Genomic DNA, 20,066 nt, shown 5'->3' on the forward strand with positions numbered 1-20,066 from the left:
CTAACTAGATACATACAATAAAATTATGCAAACAAAAGCAACATATGGTGCTTACCTGTGCAAAGGCTGGTCACTCTGTACCTCAGACAAAGGCGACCAAAATAACAATGTACAAAGGGCAGGGCAGTTTCATCATTTCCATAGATAGGGAAGGGAGTACAGCAGTACATGTATTTAAAAGGGAAGTTGTGAGTGGGAGCACTGAGGTGTATAAAATAAAAAAGTGATTTTAGGGCAAGTAACAGAATTGGTATGAGAGGTTAATGTTGGTAATGGCCAGAGTCAATGGCTGTGTGGGATGTGCTGGGAGGTGTGGTGATGGTGTGTGTGTGTGTGTGTGTGTGTGTGTGTGTGTGTGTGTGTGTGTGTGTGTGTGTGTGTGTGTGTGTGTGTGTGTGTGTGTGTGTGTGTGTGTGTGTGTGTGTGTGTGTGTGTGTGTGTGTGTGTGTGTGTGTGTGTGTTTGTGTGTGCCTGTAGGGACACAGCCTCAGTACATAATGTAGCACTGCTACTTGGCTTACTGGACAGGTCCAGGACATGGATGACAGCAGGTTAAGTTTCATATGCACACCCTTGCCCACAAGTGCCAGCTCTGCCAGGAGTTGCACTGGCTATCAGGTCCAGGGCATGGATGACAGCAGGTTTAGTTTCATATGCACACCCTTGCCCACAAGTGCCAGCTCTGCCAGGAGTTGCACTGGCTATCCCACAACCTTGGCTAGATGTTGGTGTGCTTCTTGACCATGATCGTTGTCTGCTGAAGGATGTGCTAACATAACCACGGGGACAGCTACTGATGTAAAAGTGGACGTGCTAGCAGTGCAGGAGCTGGATCTTGTTGTTCATAGACAGGTTGACTAACATCTTAGGATGTAGCAGAAGTCTGGATGTGAGGTCAGCCCTTCACTTCTGAAAGATGACCCAGAGTAGACACTGCACATTTCAATGAGTGATTAATTCTATCTAATTAATCACACATACAGGCCATGCACTCCTGTATGTTAGCATAGACAGGCTTGATCAGCCTCACAACCTATGTTGAGGCTCTGATGGAACTTGCCTTTGTCTCCATGATGTTGGTTGGCAACTGCTGACAAATCAACCTTGGGGGAAGAAGGTGATTACCATATTTTCAACAAGCACAAGTACCAACTCCCCCTTTTGTAGAAGCTCCCACTCACAATAACTAGGGGCAGACTCAGACATGTCTCTACTGGAAGCCACCACATTTTCCTGATCTACAGTGTCACAATTGACCTGTTCACTTTTAGATGGTAGTGTGTCATGGGTACACTCACTCATAGAGACTGTATCCATACATTGAGAAGGGGATGTGGGGGTTACACTCCCTGTGTCCAGTACACAATCTGCATTCTCTGACTGGGACAGCTCATTCCTGCCATCATTATCAAAGGCTAAAGATCCACCAACATCAAGTGGGGGTAGTTCCACAATGCTCTTGTCAAAGGATAACTCAAATGTGATTACTCTAAAAGAAACAAATTCAATGTAAGTATGACCCTGTCCTACAACTACACATGCAACCGATATCATTGCAATTATAAAAAATATATTGATTTATAACCCTGCCCATAAGTTGTGCAGATAGATGTTGCACCTGAATGCCAGATGTACCTATCTATATGACACAAGTGAGACAGGTATTATGAACTGTAATGTAGTTAACAGGTAAAAATAGGGCCAGATAATGATAGTAGGACTAGATACCTAGGGCACCATGAGTGGAAATTCTCTCGGGCCTGTCAGTCTCTGCTCCAGTGTCCAGCACTGTACTGTGGAACTCTGTGGAGGTGGTATTTCTATTAAGTGAGGACTGTAACTCCTCCTTCTCTGTAAGGGGTGGTTCAGCAGATGGCGTACCACCTGTCACTCTGTTCCTGTGCCACAGCCTGTGCTCTGTGGGTGACAGCATGGATCATATTGGTTGCTCACTGGTGGACCACATCATAATTAAACTCTGACCATTCACAGCATTAACACTGGTGACGGTTTCCCACCAGACACAGTCACAGAAGGGCTGGTCAGTGGAATTCACTTCAAAGAGATGTCTATTATGGAGACAGACAGCTTCTAGTATCACCTTATTTTCTGCCTCTGTAAACTTGGGCTTGCGGATGGATAAGGCTTTCTGAGCCTGTTTCTTTGGTATAGCTTTGTTGGTATGGAAAACAGTGAAATTAACAGCTGTGGTCTTACATGGGTCTTAGGAATCCTAATAGTCATACTACATTAACAAGCCATCTGCCTTGCTTTTGTAGGTCCTCACACTAACATATGTGTATCTAGAAAACAATCTTTATCTGAATGTCAGGTGTTATTGTGTCATAAGCACAATCCTCCACCCCTAAAATTCCAGCATGACTGCAAGTTAACAAGCATGTGATCATCAGCCACAGCCTTTGTAAAATTATATATTATAATCACATATGTTTAAGGTACACAAACTTACACTGTTGTATGACACACTTATATTGCTATAACCTCCCGTGAGATACCTACATGCTTCTACAGCCAGTACAGTTGCAATTCACCCCTTCAAAGAGCTTTGGCTAATACATATATATATATATGGGTCTACCTTCCTTTGCTGAAGTTACACTTAACTGAATGCCAGAATCCTGAGATGACTTCTTCGAAATACAAAATATTTGAAACCTCAGATCAGCAAAATTTTACATAGGGTAAAGAACAACTTGGCCACTATGGAGAAGTTTGTCCTTTTCCCCAGTGTAGTGTGATCTTGGAGTTGGTATATTTAGTTAGGGGGGGTTGTGAGAGCACAGTCCCCCACATAAGGAGGTGTTGGTTGCGAAGACCCCCACTTGGATGTGCTTAAATTTGTGCCATTGTATTATGTTGTCCTGGTGGCCAAGTGGTTCTTTACCCTATCTAAAAGTTTGCTGATCCAAGGTTTCAAATATTTTGTATTTCAAAGAAGTCGTCTCGGGATTCTGACATTTGATTAAGTGCAAATTTGATAAAGGAAGGTAGACCCATTTATATATATATATATATATATATATATATATATATATATATATATATATATATATATATATAAAATGTATACACACACGCTGAAAAAACAAACAGTACTTCTGGGCCTTACAGTAAATACACACAAAAAACTACACTTGTAGAAATAAGTTAGTGTAAAAAGAACAAAATAACTCATGTAAGCAGATAATCTTATGTAGCAACACATGTTTGAGGTAATAAAAAGCAGGATTCAAACAAAAGTTCATCTTCCGTAGCATGATGGGGATCTGTGGTTCATGTCACACTTACATTGTGTAGAGTATCCTCACTGGGCAAGATGATCATCATCCTAATTAGGGAATACAAAAATGAAGACAGCCAGCACTATATGGAGATTCCAAGACTTTATTCAGTCTTATTCTTATTCTTGATCCATTTTAATACATGTTAGTACATATTAGGAAGGCCCAGAACCTCCTAAATCTTAACACACAGACCAGTTTCGGCCCAAAAGCCTTTATCAATGTCATCAAGCAACCAATGGTGTTCCTTTATATATAAAAGCAGTCACCCTCATCACCAATACAAAATTTCCAGCAATTAACTGCCTAACTGTTCCAAAAACCCCAAGTCATAAATGAACAAACCTAATAATAAAACATAAAAATAGCTATACATAATGTATTTAACCCACCATATAGGGCAACAAACATATATCTTTACAGATGTTCATTCAGACCAGGGGGGAATAACCCACCCAGTCTAATTATCCAGGCTTTAAAACTGGCCGTATTATGAACCAGAGTGTATTTATAGAGTGCATTGGAAACAACTTTATTTCTTATATTACTTAAATGTTCCGAAATATGCAGTTTAAGAGATCTGGACGTTTGTCCAATATAAAAAGCAGAGCAATGGCAAACAGCCAGATATGCTACACAGTTACTACTACAATTGGCAGATGTCTGAATCTCAAAAACACGTTTAGTATTTTTAGTGGTAAATTCCTTAGTTTTGAAAACATATCTACAAAAACTACAATGTTCACAAGGGAAACATCCAAATAATCTAGTGCCATCCAATGTGCACTGAATCTTCTCATTGGAAAAAGGATGTTTTTTTATAGAAGCTGAAGTGTCCACCTAAACTGACACCCCTACGAAAGGAAAAGGCACAACTATTATCTAGTACTTGCCCCAAATACTCATCAGAAAACAAAATGTCCCAATGTCACTGGACCAAATTAGTCAACTGTTTAGTGTTCCTCCCAAATGTATTTGTGAATCAAAATTTTAGATCCACTATTGGACTTATGGCTCTGATAACTTAGCAAATCCTCTCTGGGCATCTTACCAACTGTATCACTGGTTGGGATTAGGTCTTTAGCCAAATATCCCCATTCAATAAACCTCCTAATTAAATCTTCATTAAATTGAACAAAATCCACTTCTTTGGAGCATATGCATCTAATCCTCATATACTGGTATTTAGGAATATTCTTAACAATATGTCCTGGATGACAGCTGGATGCATGTAGAAGGGAGTTAGAATGAAATGGCTTTCTGTACACTGTGCTCTGAAGGGTACCATCATCTTGTTTGTTAATCATCACATCCAAAAAGGAAATGCATTTCCTATCAAAATTAACTGTAAAATGGATACCCCATTTATTTTCATTTAAATATTGCACAAATTCTCCCAAGTATGTAACATCAGATTTCCACACCATCCAGCAGTCATCCAGGAATCTTCTCGAAATGTTGATCTCCTCAATGAAGATGTTATGGCTTTTGTCATAGATCATAAAATGTTCACCATATCCATGAAGAGGTCTGCATAAATCTTTAGGATCAAGTGTTTGGCATACCAAGCTATTTAAAGCTTACATGCATACCTCAGAACTTCTTTGCCACCAGTTTGAACTCCCTCTTCAATTGTTGGTCTGAATGTTCTTCCATCTGAGAAGTGCCCTGTTGGGGTTTTCTTCTTACCTTGACTTTTTTTGTTGTTGCAATGTTACATGTCACCCAGAAAGGGAAACTGTCAGTGCGGGAGACAGATTCTTTATAAGGACCATCACAAGCAGCATTTGTTTTGCTTGGGTGCTTCTCATGACCATACATCATGCCAGATTTGTCAAGTGTTTGTCCCCTAAGACTCTTCATAGCCATCTCTCCTCCTTGTCTAGCTATCTAGAGAACCAATGTCTTAAGTTGTTGGTGCAGGGTATGTTGGCAGAATCATCCTGGCTTGAGAGTAAGCCATCTGCTAAGAAGAAGACCAAAAACGTTAGGTCAGATTAGGCTCTGTACTGCATCCTCGGATATCTCTCTTGAGGCTGGTGAAAGCCCGGAGGATCATCTGGTTATTCCATCTGATTCCTCTGCCATGAATGCTTCAGAGACTAGCATGGATCCGGCTTCTCACATGTTCCCTGAGGGTCTGGAGATGTCCATTACAGATGTTGAGGGGCAACCGGGGCTGATCATATCTGAGGGGTGTTCCACAGATTCTTGTTAGGGAGAAGATTCCCACCAAGTTGATTGTCTGCAAGGATCCAACCCCCTAAGATTTTTAGGGCTGATTTCCCTTTGAAAAAGAAGCAGAAAGCAAACATATTTCCTCTGCTCCCAAGGATCCTCAGTGTGAATGGCAGGATTACATACAGGGTTGTTTAATGCACTTATGGCCTTGAATCCCCCCAGGAAGTTTCTGTTCCTGCCCCTCCTTGGTCATCTACTCCTCTTAAGAGGCCTAGGGAGCAGGACTTTCCTGATGAGGAACTGGATTCTGGGGAAGCATCTTTGGCTTATTCCTCTCAGATTCCTTCTACATTAGACTATGGTTCTGGGGAAGAGGACTGAATTAGTCCAAATTCTCCCTTTGAAGAACTTTCCTTTGGGGATACTATCTCTCATATGATGGAATTCTTTAAATGGGCCTGTGGCCAGGTTTCTGATGTCCAGAAGAGGTATTAGGAGCTCCTCCAGATGGAGTCTCCTAAGCTCTCTGCTGCCTCTCCTGTCCTTGCTGTCTTGTTGGACACTTTCTCAGCAGCTTCTCAGACTCCGGATACCCAATCCCAAGCCGATAAAAAACTAATAGGTTTTGTAAGGTGTCTGATGATTGTAAGTTTCTTTACAAAAGTCCTTCTGCTGACCCCTCTGTTTCTTCTGACAAACCTTCTAAACTGTTTTCTTACACTAAATTACTTTCTTACAGGGACAGTAGGGCCATGGAAAGGCTAGGCAAAAAGGTGTACACTGCTGCTACCATGGCCTTTTGGGTTATTAACTACCAGACCCATATGATCAGATATGTTTTAGTTATTCTCTCTCAGGCTTATCAGGTTATTTCTGACCTTCTTGATTCTGAAGGAAAGGCTTCGTCCATCTCTTTATTGGGCTCCTTTTTTCAAGTGGCACATAATGCTATTAAATGTAGTTATGATGCAGCTGATACTTCTTCTAGAGCTGCTGCTGTTGATTTTGTGTTATGATGTTACTCTTGACTTCACCTCCAACCTTTAGCTGATGATATTAAGGTTAAATTGATGGATGCTTCTCTTGACAATAAAAATCTATTTGGTTCTGCAGCTGCTGAACTTTGTAAGTCCCTGCAGGAGAAGCATAAGGCCTTGCAGGAATTGAAAGAAATGTTTGTTTCCCCTGTTCCCAAATTTCAGAGGAGTTATCCTTCCAAGCCTGCCTTTGTATGTAGAGAGTCTTGCCCTCCTCCCAAAGGTAAAAAGAGTTCAGAAGTGCTCCTCCTACTAAGCCTACTCAGACACCTCCTTTTCCAGACAAGCCTGGATTTATCTGACTTTCTTCCCTCTTAAGCCAGGTTCATTTATTTCTTCATCTGTCCCTGTCTCTTCACAATTGGTTAAGGATCCCTCAGGATTCTTGGGTTCTGCTCATCATTCGTCAGGATTATTTCTTGGTGTGGAAATCCCTTCCTCCGTTTTTGGACATTCCTCAACCTTCTCAGAAAGAGCTGCCCTTTTTCCTAGATGTACTTCAGTCTTTTGTCTCAAGGCACCATCCAAGCAGTTTCGGCTCCTCAAACAGGGAAGGGGTTTTATTGCAGAATGTTTCTAGTTCCCAGGAAAGAAGGCATCTGGGGGTCCATTCTGATTTTTTCTCAGTTTAACACCTTTCTGAAGGTTCCTTCCTTTTGAATGCAACCTCTTCAGAACTTGTTTCCTCTTCTTCTATCTCAGGCTTTCCTAGTCTCTCTGGATCTCAAGGATGCCTATCTTCATATCTCTAGTCATCCAGATTTCAAGAAATGTCTGTGTTTCTCTGTTTCTTCCTTGCATTTTCAGTTCTCTGCTTTGTCCTTTGGCCTGTCTATTGCCTGAAGGGTTTTCACCAGATCCCTCACTCCTGTGATTGCCTTTTGCAGGATGAAGTGGATACAAATCTTTTCTTACCTGGATGATCTGCTCATTCAGGTTTCCTCTCCAGAGACCCTGCTTCTGCACCTCCACTATGCTATTTGCCTCTTACAAAGCCTAGAATTTACATTATATTTCCAGAAATCCTTCCCGACTCTTTCTCAGGATCATGTTTTTCTCAGGTGCAGGCTCCAGACCATTCTTATGCTGGCATCCCTTCCGCCTTCCAAGGCTCTGATTCTGCCTTTTTTCAAGCCCATCTTCCTCATGTCTTAGTTATGGCCAGGGGCTTTCTGGGTTCTGGGATATATGACTTCCACCATTCCTATGTTTCCTCTAGCCAGTCTTCATATGAGAAAATTACAGTGGTTCCTAAAGTCAGTATGGCTTCAACATTCTTGTCCTTTGGACTTTCTAGTGCCTCTTCTTCCATGCCTCAAGCTACAGCTTTAGTGATGGATTCATCAGGTATCTCTGAACCCAGGGCATGCTTTTCAACCCCCTGTCCCCTCTCAGGAACATTTTTGGATACTTCAGATGTGGGGTGGGGGGCTTCTTTTGACCATCTAAAAGTTCAGGGCCTTTGGTTCCTTCATCAGAGGGTGGACCATATCAACATTAAAGAGATGAGAGCTCTCCTTCTTTCTCTTCAGGCCTTCCATACTCTGTTTCTTCCAGGGTCTCTCAAAATCTTTACAGACAATACCACAGTGATGTGGTACATCAACAAGCAAGAGGGAACACTGTCCTACCTCTTGTGAAGACTATCTCTTAAGGTTTGGGATCTTGCTGTCCAGTATCAGGTAAATCTTCAGTTTGTTTATATTCCTTTTGAACAAAACCTTGTGGCAGACTCTTTCAACAAGTTCATAACACAGATTCACAAGTGGTTGCTTCACATCGATATGTTTTTGGACATTGTCTACCAGTGGGGTACTCCTCAGGTAGATCTTTTTGCCTCCCCGCTGAACAGACAACATCCTCTTTTTTGCACCAGAGTCTCATGACTTCTGGCATGAAAGGTGGATGCTCTCTCTTTTTCTTGGAATGTGATCTTTCTCTATGCCTTCTCCCCCCTTCTTCTCATTCTGAGCATCCTGTTCAAGATGTGGACCCCCTTTTGACCCAGACAGCATTGGATCCTTCTTCTTCTACATCTAGCCAAGAGCAATCACCGCAAGTTACCTCACAGGGTGGAACTACTCATACAAGACAAGCAGTCTCTCATCCATCCTCACTTGTCCACTCTTCATCTCCCACTAAGTTTGATAGGATTTTGAACCCTTTTCTGTACCTTTTTTCAGAGGACATGCTTCAGGTTCTGCAGGAGGTCAGGAAACCCACTAACAGAACATCTTATATGTCCAAATGGAAGAGATTTTCTGTCTCTTGTCTTGCTCATAATCAGGATCTACTTTCTGTGGAAATTCCTTTGTTTCTCTCTTACTTGACATGCTCTATGCTGGGTTGGCATACTCTTCAGTTAAAGCTCACCTTTCAGTTATTTCTGCTCATCTGCTTTTGACTTCTCCTTTGGCTTCTATGTTTGAGGTCAAACAATTTTTTAAAGGTGTCCTTCATATTAGGCCTCCCATTAAGCCTATTCCTTCCTCCTGGAGCCTTAATTTTGTCCTTGAAAAAGTGACTCAAGCTCCTTTTGAGCCTGCAGCTTCAGCCTCCTTGCAGCTTTGTACATAGAAGACTGTTCTTATTTTGGCCCTTACTTCAGCTAGAAGGGTGTCTAAGCTTCAGGCCCTTATGGCTGTTCCTTTTTTTTAGTTTTTCATAGGGACAGATCTCTCTTCAAACTAATCCTTATATTCCCAAAGTAGTTAATGACTTGTCTTTTAATCAGTCTGTTAATTTGCCCACTTTTCCCTTCTCTGCAGTCTGCCAGTGAGAAAATTCTTGATTTACATAGGCGGCTCAGATATTATCTAGATAAGATTAAAGCTATTCACAAGTCTGATCAACTTTTGTTTTCATCCTAGGTCTGGCTGTTTCTAAGCAAATCATTTCTTCTTGTATTTCTAAGGCCAGTTCCTTTTGTTACTCCTTTTATGGAAAAGGCCTTACTACCTCTGTAAAGGCTCATACTACCAGGGCTGCTCCTTCCTCTGGTGCTCTTTTCAAGGGATTGGATACCAGTTCCATCCTTGAGGCTGCTACCTAGACTTCTGTCCAGACTTTTACAAAACATTACAAGCCAGATGTGGTTTCCAGGGAGAGAGCTGGCTTTGTCAAGGCTATCCTGCATGGCTTTTTGAGGGTTCTCCTGGGTCTCCATCCTCCCAGGTTTCCTCTTGAACTTTAGTACTCTCCCTTTATTAAGGAATACTGCAACAATGATATGGAAGGACATACTACAGTTCTGTAAGATCTCACCATCACAGTAGATGTCCTTCCCTTCACTGTCGCAGTATTCACTCCCTCCCTCCTCCCCCTTTCTTTCTGCTCCTTTTTTCCTTCTGGATGCACGTGTTCCAACTCTTCTCCTCGGACTGCTGTTCCTCCTGGGACTATTCACTTCTGAGGTATGTGCATCCATATGTCACCTTTATGCCCTGTGCCATGAGTGGGGAGCATACGTGTGATGTACGACATCCTTAATACCTAAGGCTTTGGTATACTGGCCAGACACTGGGCCATCCTTGACAGGGGATTCATTTAGTGAGGAATACTGCAACAGTGAAGGGAAGGGGTATCTACTGTTATGGTAAGGTTTTACACAACTGTACTTTTATAGCCAAACTATCCACTTATGTTGTGCTGATGAGGACATTGAAAAGTCTGAAATTTCTATGTCCACAGCTAGTGGGGTTTGGCTTTATTGGCCCGAATGCAACCAAAAAGACTTAAAAAGCAAAAAAAAAGTCATGGACATTCAGAAGCCATGTAGCTGAAATACTTGATGTCCTTAAGGAATTGTTTACATATATCCCATGGACCTCCATTACAGAAGGTTTAAGGCATAATGCAGTCAAAATTCTAACTTGGCTGGGTTTTTCTTGCAGTTTTTACTGAATGGTTTGTATATGTGACCTTTTTAACCTTTGGTTTTAATTATGTTTCTTGTTTCTTGTTATATTGAGATATATAGCTAACTAAAAGTTTTTACAGTATACACAAAGTGAGTATGTCAGTGTAGTTGTCTCTGAGAACTGGTCCAGCAACTATCAAGTGGAAACATTCTTTCACATAAGCACAACTGTTACAGAGAAATAAACCAACAGAGATGGTTATCATTAAGTTACAGGATCCCAGTGAGCCAGGAGAATAAAAAATGGCTCATTACTTGGAATCAGTCTCAAGGATTTATTTAATTTTCTTTGAGCCAGAAGACATAATTATTTTGTGCTGTGAAAGTCCTTTATCTCACAGCAATGCAACACGTTAAGAGAATGCTGGAGTGCTGGAAATGCACAAACTACAGAACTTTGAATAAGTCAGTAAAAAGGGAAATGTTTGTGACTATTTGTATTCTCTTTCCTTGGGCTAGCAGAATTGTTTTGTGGTGTGAAACTCCTACAGGTAGCAACAATACAATAAGGTGTGAGGATGAGAGGAAGCATTGGGAGACAGCAGGCACACACATTAGTGAATCTATTAGCTGAAGTTAGCTGCTGGATTGGAACCCCTCTTTTAGTGAGGACTGACTAGGAGCATGGGTAAGGACTACAGTACTCCAAGGAGCCAGTCCCATAGAAATGGGCAGGTGGGATAAGCTTTCAGCCGGATATTTACTTATTTCCACAAGATCCTGAGAGAATGGATCTGGCCCTGATGTGTTGGCTGCAAATAGTTAAATCTCATTGCCCATTTTTAGGATGTCACGCTAGCTGATTCTACCTTTTCTAAATGAGGTGCTTGCCACAAGGAAAGGATACATATTTTTATGTATTTGTAAGACTTTTCTACAAAAAATAATTGCACTTAACAGACCCCTCAGTCTGTTATTAGTACCAAGTTCGTTCCTTTTTGTTTTGGTTTCAGGAGTGGCAGCCTACAAATGTTTGTAAATTGCATTATCAAAACTGTGTTTAAGATTCCATTCCCTCTTGAACAGTATATGGTTGCTGATTAACAGCAACAGTTCTAACTGTTAGCTCATCAAGTAGCTGTACTTTATTTGAGCACTTATGCTTATAAAGGATGCAAGGGCTTTCATCACAGAAGAAAGGGCATTGGGTCTGTTTAAAAAGCACTGTATTCCATAATTCCAGATCGAGCTCGCAAGCTCTCAGTAAGTTGATTTATTTATCTCTTAGGATTCCTGCTTGCTGTTCCTGTTGTAAAGTCCCCATATATCTATCTGTATCTCAGTATAGGATCCGGACACATGCTCGACTAGCATATGTCCGAATCACAAAACATCAAACACACATACACAAAAGCGCTTAACATCGAAAATTCCCTTTTCCCCACTGTAGTGCGATCTCAGAGTGAGAATAATAAAGTAGGGGGGTGTGGGGGGTGCAGGGGAGCAAAGCCCCGCTGCAGAAACGTAGATTTTATTTTTGAACTACACATATACGGAAGTGCTTTTCGATGTCAAGTGTTTTCGTGTATGTGTGTTTGATGTTTTGTGATTCGGACATATGCTAGTCGAGCATGTGTTCTAGACCCATATATATATATATATATATATATGTGTGTGTGTGTGTATATATGTGTATATATATATATATATATATATATATATATATACACACACACACACACACACACACACACACACACACACACACACATATAAATAACAAACCAAAGGGTAAAAAAAAGTCACACAGATAAACCATTCAGTAAAAACTATAAGAAAAAGCAAGTCAAGCTAGATTTTCACTGTATAATACCTTACGTTTTATTTTTTAACACTTTATGGGTATATTCAGGCCAATAAAGTCAACCCCACTAGCAGCAGACATGCATGTTAAAGTAAAAAAAATCACAAGCATTTAGAAGCCATTAGCTGAAACTCCATATATCCTTAAGAGTCAATTGCATCTAGACCATGGGCCTCTATTACAGGAGGTTTAAGGTATTACACAGTGAAAATTCTAACCTGGCTGGGTTTTTCTTGCAGAGTTTGTGTGTGTGTGTGTATACATATATATATATATATGTGTGTATATATATATATATATATATATATATATATATATATATATATGTGTGTGTGTGTGTATATATATATATATATATATATATATATATATATATATGTGTGTGTGTATATATATATATATATATATATATATATATATATATATAGATATATATATGTGTATGGATCTACTTTGACCCATAGAAATTACATTTCAGTGAAATGTAATTAGGCGAGCAATTTTTTGCAAAAGTGCATTTTTGCCGAAATGCACTTTTCGTGAAAAAGAAATTAAATGAAAACAAATAAAAAAAACAAACAAACAAATACCTCCCCACAACACTAACCATATTTATGTAGGGGGGCAAGCCTCCCTGCACCCCCCATGTGGGGGGCTGTGCCCCCCCCATGCCCCTGCTACTTTTATATTCTCACTCTGAGATCGCACTACAGTAGAGAAGAGGGAATATTCCCTTATCTTTTCTGTGCTGAGATCTAAGCAACAACTCCCCTTGCTGTTCGCTTAGTTGCCTTTTCGTGAAAGTGCATTTCGGCAAAAATGTACTTTCGCAAAAAAGAGCTTACCTAATTACTTTTCACTGAAATGTAATTTTGATGGGTCGAGGTAGACTATATGTATATAAATATACACATTTGTACCTTACTAGGAATAAGATAGGGACCACTGGGAAAGTCTGGCAACAGTAAGTGTATCGGGACAATTCCTGGCTTGGTCAGTAACACACCAGAAAAAATATCACAGACTTGCAGTTTTAGGCCATAAGAATGCAATAATTTATGGATACAGGTGTTTTCTCTCTCATCTCAAACTTAGTGCATGACCTGAATAATGGGCATTCAGTCACCTTGGACCATAGTTTCATATAACTGTCACATAACTCAAAGCAGTGTAGTTATCCTTATTAGACTATGCCCTTCATGCTGGCAAGAAGAAACTATTCAAATTAGGACAAAAAATATTACTATAATATTTTAGAACAGATATGAAGGACAGCAACTTGCACCATTGGATGGGGAACAGGAAGTTTACACCAGGCCTAGCAACCATGTCCCTCATGGATAGAGGTAGCTCATAAATGCCTGGCCCTCAGCTTCCTATTTGGATACAGGACATCATTATTCTTTTAGGAAAACATGGCTAGGCTTAGAAAGGCCCCAGGTCATTAGCCTAGTAACAATCTATGAATCTGTGACTCTATGTCATTACCTATTTGATTAGTTATGCAGAACTCATGGCAATGAGCTGTAGCTGGAAGGTACAACATATAGAAGGACTAGTGAACATTTAGACTGGGGATTTAGTCACACAGTCAGACTTCAAGCATATCTGGTGCTAAACCCCACAGGTACAAAAAAATGACTGTTTTGTTTCTTGAAGGTATTAGTACACAGCCTCCTTATGGAGAATAAAATAGAGCCTTATTGAACTTCTCATAAAACAAGATTTTAAAAGAAGTGCAAGATGAGATTATGTATACATGGCTTCCTAGAAAATATGTGCATTAATTATTGAATGAGAGTTTAGAGGTTTCAAGAGAAAAAAAGTATTTCATCATAACAAAGTTTGATTTAGTTTGTAACTACTAGCATGAGTTTTTGAGAGATTATGGTAAATATTCATTCATACTTTGATGGGGAACTGGAAACTGTCCTAGTAAGCACTGGGCGTAAGGCAGAGAAACATATTCTGGATGGGACACTAGGCAGTAATACAATACATGCACTCATTCAAAATCACTCACACTCAGTACAGACACTTATAGCAATTTAGAGAATACTCTATCTAACAACTTTGTTTTTTTGGATTGGGAGGAAATTATAGATTTTATTAAAAAATAATGAGTGTATTTTGCAATCTGATGAATATTCAGAAGAGATTATTTTAAAGCAGACTAGCATCTCTCATGAAAGATTTACAAATCGTGGTGAGATGATCTCAGACAGTGTTATAATAGAGCAGAAAACAGAATTTTCTCACTAAGCCCATCCTCTCCTTCAATGTACAATTCACCCAGTCACTCTTGCCACCTTTTCTTTTAGCAACTATCTCATTGAAATGTCTGTCTTCCTTCTAAGTCTCCACCCAGCTGCTAACCTACACAATTACATACAGCCTGGAGGACTCTCTACACAGGTTGCTTTAAAAGTGCACAGGCATCCTTGTTATCAGCTTGCCAACAGTGGGCATCTTCCTGCTATACGTGAGACCTGTAAGAAAGTGAAATATTTAACTCAACATTCCTCCTGTACCCTGACTGAACAGTGTAGAGATCTCCTTGTTATCAGCTCGCCAACAGTAAATATCTCCATGCTATAAGTGAGACCTGTTGTGGACAACTGAAAGGAAGTGAAATAATTTAACTCAACACACCTTTCATATTCAGGCTAACCAGATACTTCAACAGCAGCAGTAGCAGCGCATGTGCATATCATATGTGATAATAACACAGCTTTACCATTTCCTCAGGCTGGAGAGATATCATTTCACTCTGTTCTGAGCTTTTTTTCATGTAAAGCAGTGTCTGTTTATTTGCGATACATTTTAGAGGCAGAAGAAACCTGTGTAGCAGTTACCTGTGTGATAACTCACAGTTTAGGTCTTCTGCACTCTGGGGACACTGACAATGATAGCTTCCTGCTGGTGTTGGAGCTCACTATGCTCCCTTCCTACCATCAGTTCCCCAGCCACCTCCCATTCCATTCCATTTATAGAACCTGGTCTACACCCAGAGTTCCACCTACTTCCCACTCCTCTTAAAGGCATGCTCATAACTATAGACAATCCCCAGTCACATTTCTGCATATCTATAATACTCCAGCCAACCAGACGTTAAGCTAAACCTCTCTTTTTTCCTCTCCTACCCCCCATTCTAAAGGACTCTTCTACTTTTTCTTTTAAGCATCCACCCATTACTACTCTCAATCTACTTCCTAATTTTAACAGTTATTTTTTTCCTCTTAGTTTTACAACACCCCCTTTTAACTACTGCCTTGTTTTAATATATATATATATATATATATATATATATATATATATATATATATATATATATATATATATATATATATATATATATATATATATATATATATATATATATATGTATATATATTTACTCTTAATTTTCACTCCTGCTCTTCTCTCATTTCCTTCAGTTTCATGTTTAATCACTTCACATCTACAATGCCACTATTTTACACTATTGTGTTATTATTTCTTACAATTGCTGCCTTTCTTACATCTTACTGTGATGATAGGAGGTACTGCCAGCCATGCCAGGGAGAAGTAGGGCAGTGGCTGTATGACTTGTGCTAGCGCAGCTAGGTGGAATTTTGGAAATAATTATATGTCATTTGTATATCAAACTGATCTGTACAGATGCTTGTGCTGAAAATGTATTTGTGAGATTTGCTTGCGTTAATTGTGTTAAAATGTATCAACAGTACACCCTGATGAAATGAAGTGCAATGTATATGTATTATGGCATCTGAATTAAATGTATATGTTTTAACAGAGGACACTGGCACAGCAATGGTTAACCAACTGGCTTATTTTAAGAAAAATAAGGGAAATGTAAATTTGCTGTTTAGTCATTGAACATCATCCCACAGTGCTGAATAGGACCAGAGACGGTAGGTCTGGGAGCAGTCATTATCTGTTAGCTTTTGTAAAGAAGGGGGGAAGTGTTGTAAATGTTTCTGGCTCCTAGGCATTGCCATAAAAGCTCTAAATGTGTATTGTAACAGTCTGCTATAGCCCTGCCTCAAACTTTAAAAGGAGATATTGTGGGAACCTAGAGTCAGGTGACCAGATGAGGTCATCTTGGATAGTATATTTTATAGGGAGTAATCTCAGAGCATAGAGTATGTTGTGTGGGAGCCTGACTAGAAAGACTGTTCACATATTTCATCTTGCCTTGCTCAAGTAAGTTATTAGGGAACAGTAGATTCACTTAGATTCAGTCAGGAATATAGTGAAACTTAGTTTAAAGATTGTTTTTCTTTATTTGTATGACTTTGTCCACCAATGTTGTTTTCAATATTTTCTGTGATTTGAACTCTGTGGTTTACTGTGAATATATATTCGCTATTTTCATGTTCTTTTATTAGTAATGTCTTTCGGCTTTTCCCAGTTAGGGGTCGCCACAGCGGAACTTCGGTCCGCTAATGATTGGCAGTGGATTTTTTACAGTGCCGAGTTGCCAGCCTGACGCCCAACCTTCGAAGAAGGCACACCCATTCAAGCATGGACCTACCTGCATGTCTTTAATGTCACTCGACCACGGGAAGGACATGCAGACTCCACACAGAAGGCGCTCCAGCCGAGAATCGAACGGAGGAACCTCTTGCTGTGAGGCGACAATGCTAACCGCTGCACCACCGTGGCATATTTTCATGTTCTTTTATTATTTATTATTAGATATATAACTTTTATGGTGACTGTTCCTTAATATCTAACCTTTGAGAGTACTTATATTTATTTGGTGACACAGTGTGGACCACTCCAGAAGGCCTAGTTGTTTTGGTGAACTACTACCATTTGTATTAGTGTTAATATTGCGCAGTACAACTGGACACCCTTTGCTAAAGGCCTTAGAGTAGCAGATTTTGAAGTGTCTATTGGCAGTGATAACTACCTTATACTTTAAGCAGAAGGGGTCATAGCAGGTAAACCTGTTCCAGCCTTTCCCAGGTGTGTGTGTGCTTGAAAATTAAATTTCTCAGTATGTGGATGTCAGCTACTTGGGGCACGGACACGAAGCACTGGGTTTACAGAGAGGGTGCTGGAGGACTTGGCTTAGACACTTAGCTGAGGACCTAACCCTACAGCTGTACCAGTAGGATCTGGAGGGAGACAGATATAGAGATATCCAGACACCAGGATGAGTGTGTTCCCTGTGTGGACTTAAGGAAAATTGTACTTGATGCAGAGATATCTGCATCTGGAAATACTGAGTGTATCCATTTGTATTCCAAGTGCACTTTCCTCTCCAGTGTCAGTGGTGAGGATTCAGGCTCCTTGGTTACTGGCCCAACATGGGGGTGACACATATTGGTGCCCATCACATATTGGTAGCATTGGTGGGTGTCACACTTACCAATACGTACCTCTAAATATAACTCTCCATACCCATCCCAGTCATCTTCCAAACACTACACATCTCAAACTATTAATAGCTCCTAGGCTCTTTTCCTGTACTACTGTCCAGCTCTTTAAAATAAATTAGTAAATCCACTACAGCATAATCAGCAAGCCTTCCCCCAGACCAAGGCTGAAATTCAGGCACCCTTATACATATCTCCTGTGGTCTAGTCACTTGAAAACATGTTCATTCTAACCAAGGTCTTGCAACCACTCAACAAAATAACAAGTCTGCTACATCGTAAAATAGACTTTCCTCAAGGCCATATGGTCTACACATATACATATACTTAGAAGTATAAGGAACAAATTTACTGATGTGCATGCCTGAGTAGCCCATTGCTCCACAGATATACTAGCAGCCACAAGAAGTTAGCTTAAACATGAAATAAAAGATGAAGAAATCTTACCCTGTGGGTGCTATAACACCTTAAGACTTGACAGAACCCATAAAAGGTGGTGTGGTAGCCATTATCTGCAAGAACACTTTAAACCTCTCCAGGTTTCATGTAATCATACTCCTACTCTTCAATGCTGAAATAATTATAGCATACTTGCAAATTAGTGCTCACACAAGCCTTTGCATTATAGGAGCTTACTTCCCCAAAGAAATAATGTAGTTACTGCTGAAGAACGTCTCTCTTGGGCATCAAGCAACATTTCATTTGAGACTATTCTTTTAGGAGACCTGAATATTGATTGACAAACCATTGATAGTAGCTGTCCTTCTAACGTCATTAATATGTATGGTTTCACCCAACTCATTTCAGCTCCCAGAAGGTAGAACAAAAACTCTGGAAAAGAGCCTCTACCTTAGATATTATTCTCTCCAGTGCTCCAAACAAAATCCTCTCAACAAGTGCCTTACCCAATATGATAAGCGATCATCTACCAGTCTTCAAAAAAGGCATCATAAATATAATCAAAAACATTGTCAGTACAACCTTGCTTGTACCCTCTCCTCCTGTATTAAGGACCAGTTCATCACAGCACTAAAATCAGTCAACTGGTGGGCTCTTCAAACCCTTCCACTTGAAGCTGTAGCTCTGTTCAACTCAGTTTCCCTTAAAATACTAAGTGAACTAGCCCCATTAAGAACTGATAGAATTAAATCAAATTCAGCACCATAGGTTTCAAAAAGTAGTAAATTGCTTATGACAGAGTGAGAGAGGGAGACATAGCCTGGAAAAAATGGAAGCAAGTTAAAACCATAGCTGCCCATCAGTGCTATAGATGTCTCAGAAACTGCCTGATTTCAGAAAAAAATGACATCAGAACTGATAAAAATACTATATTAATATACAGATAGCAAATTCTAACAACCACAAAGCTTTTTGGATTACAATCAACAATCTGTTAAAACCCGTACACAAATGCAGCCTACACCTACTTCATCTAACCATTCTGACACTGTAGCCACAAATTCAATGCACATTTCATGCAAACAGTAACCTCTCTTATTAAACCCTCAGCACAGTCAGACACATGTTCTTCTCCTCCCTTGTTAGGCCTAAAAACATTTGCACTCAAACCAGTCTCAGTTTCTGTAATCAAAAAACAATTACTAACCTTAAAACCTACCACCCTTGTCCTTTATAAAATACCATCTGAGTATTTAAAAATTGCTGCTAATGCCCTAGCCTTTCCTATCTCTATGCAAATCAATGGCTCCATCACTGAAAACTATATCTCAACTCTATGGAAAAAGGGCTACATTCTTCCTCTCAAGAAAGTGGAAATTCAAATGAGATCTCAAACTTCAGGCTTATAGCAAACTGTCTCCACTGTCAATGTTACTGGAGAAGTGAATCCAGTCTCACCTCCTTTGCTTTCCCACTAACAGTGGTCTCCTTTTTCCCGCACATTGTGATTTCCATCCTTTTCATCGAACATGTACAGCTTCCCTTAGTCTGTTAACCAATATTGAAACACTGAGAACTTAGTCTCAACACTTTTCCTAGATTTTGGCATTGTATCCTACCAGAAATTACTTCAAAAACTAGCTTGCCTAGGAATACATGAAACTTCACTATCTTGGGTCTCCAGTTACCTCTCAAATAGGAAACAGGCAGTAAAATTGCAAAATATCTTCTCTTTCATTTCCATTACAGTGGATGTCCATTGAATATATATTTTAGGTCCTCTGTTGTTCAATATATTAATTAATTATCTCCATCTAGCTTCTAAACAAGCCACTATGATACAATATGCAGACCCCCAAAGTCATCTGTTCTACTTAAAGCATTGATAGATTAAAACAACTCACCCAAGAATCGTTGTGCATCACAGAGGCCTAGCTATCTGATATACAACTGCTCCTAAAGTGGAAAACAGAATCTTCTCAAACCCCCCCAAAACATATATATATATATATATATATATATATATATATATATATA

Source organism: Protopterus annectens, chromosome 4.part0 (assembly GCF_019279795.1).
Source record: "Protopterus annectens isolate FY-2018-M chromosome 4.part0, PAN1.0, whole genome shotgun sequence".
Lineage (NCBI taxonomy): Eukaryota > Metazoa > Chordata > Ceratodontiformes > Protopteridae > Protopterus > Protopterus annectens.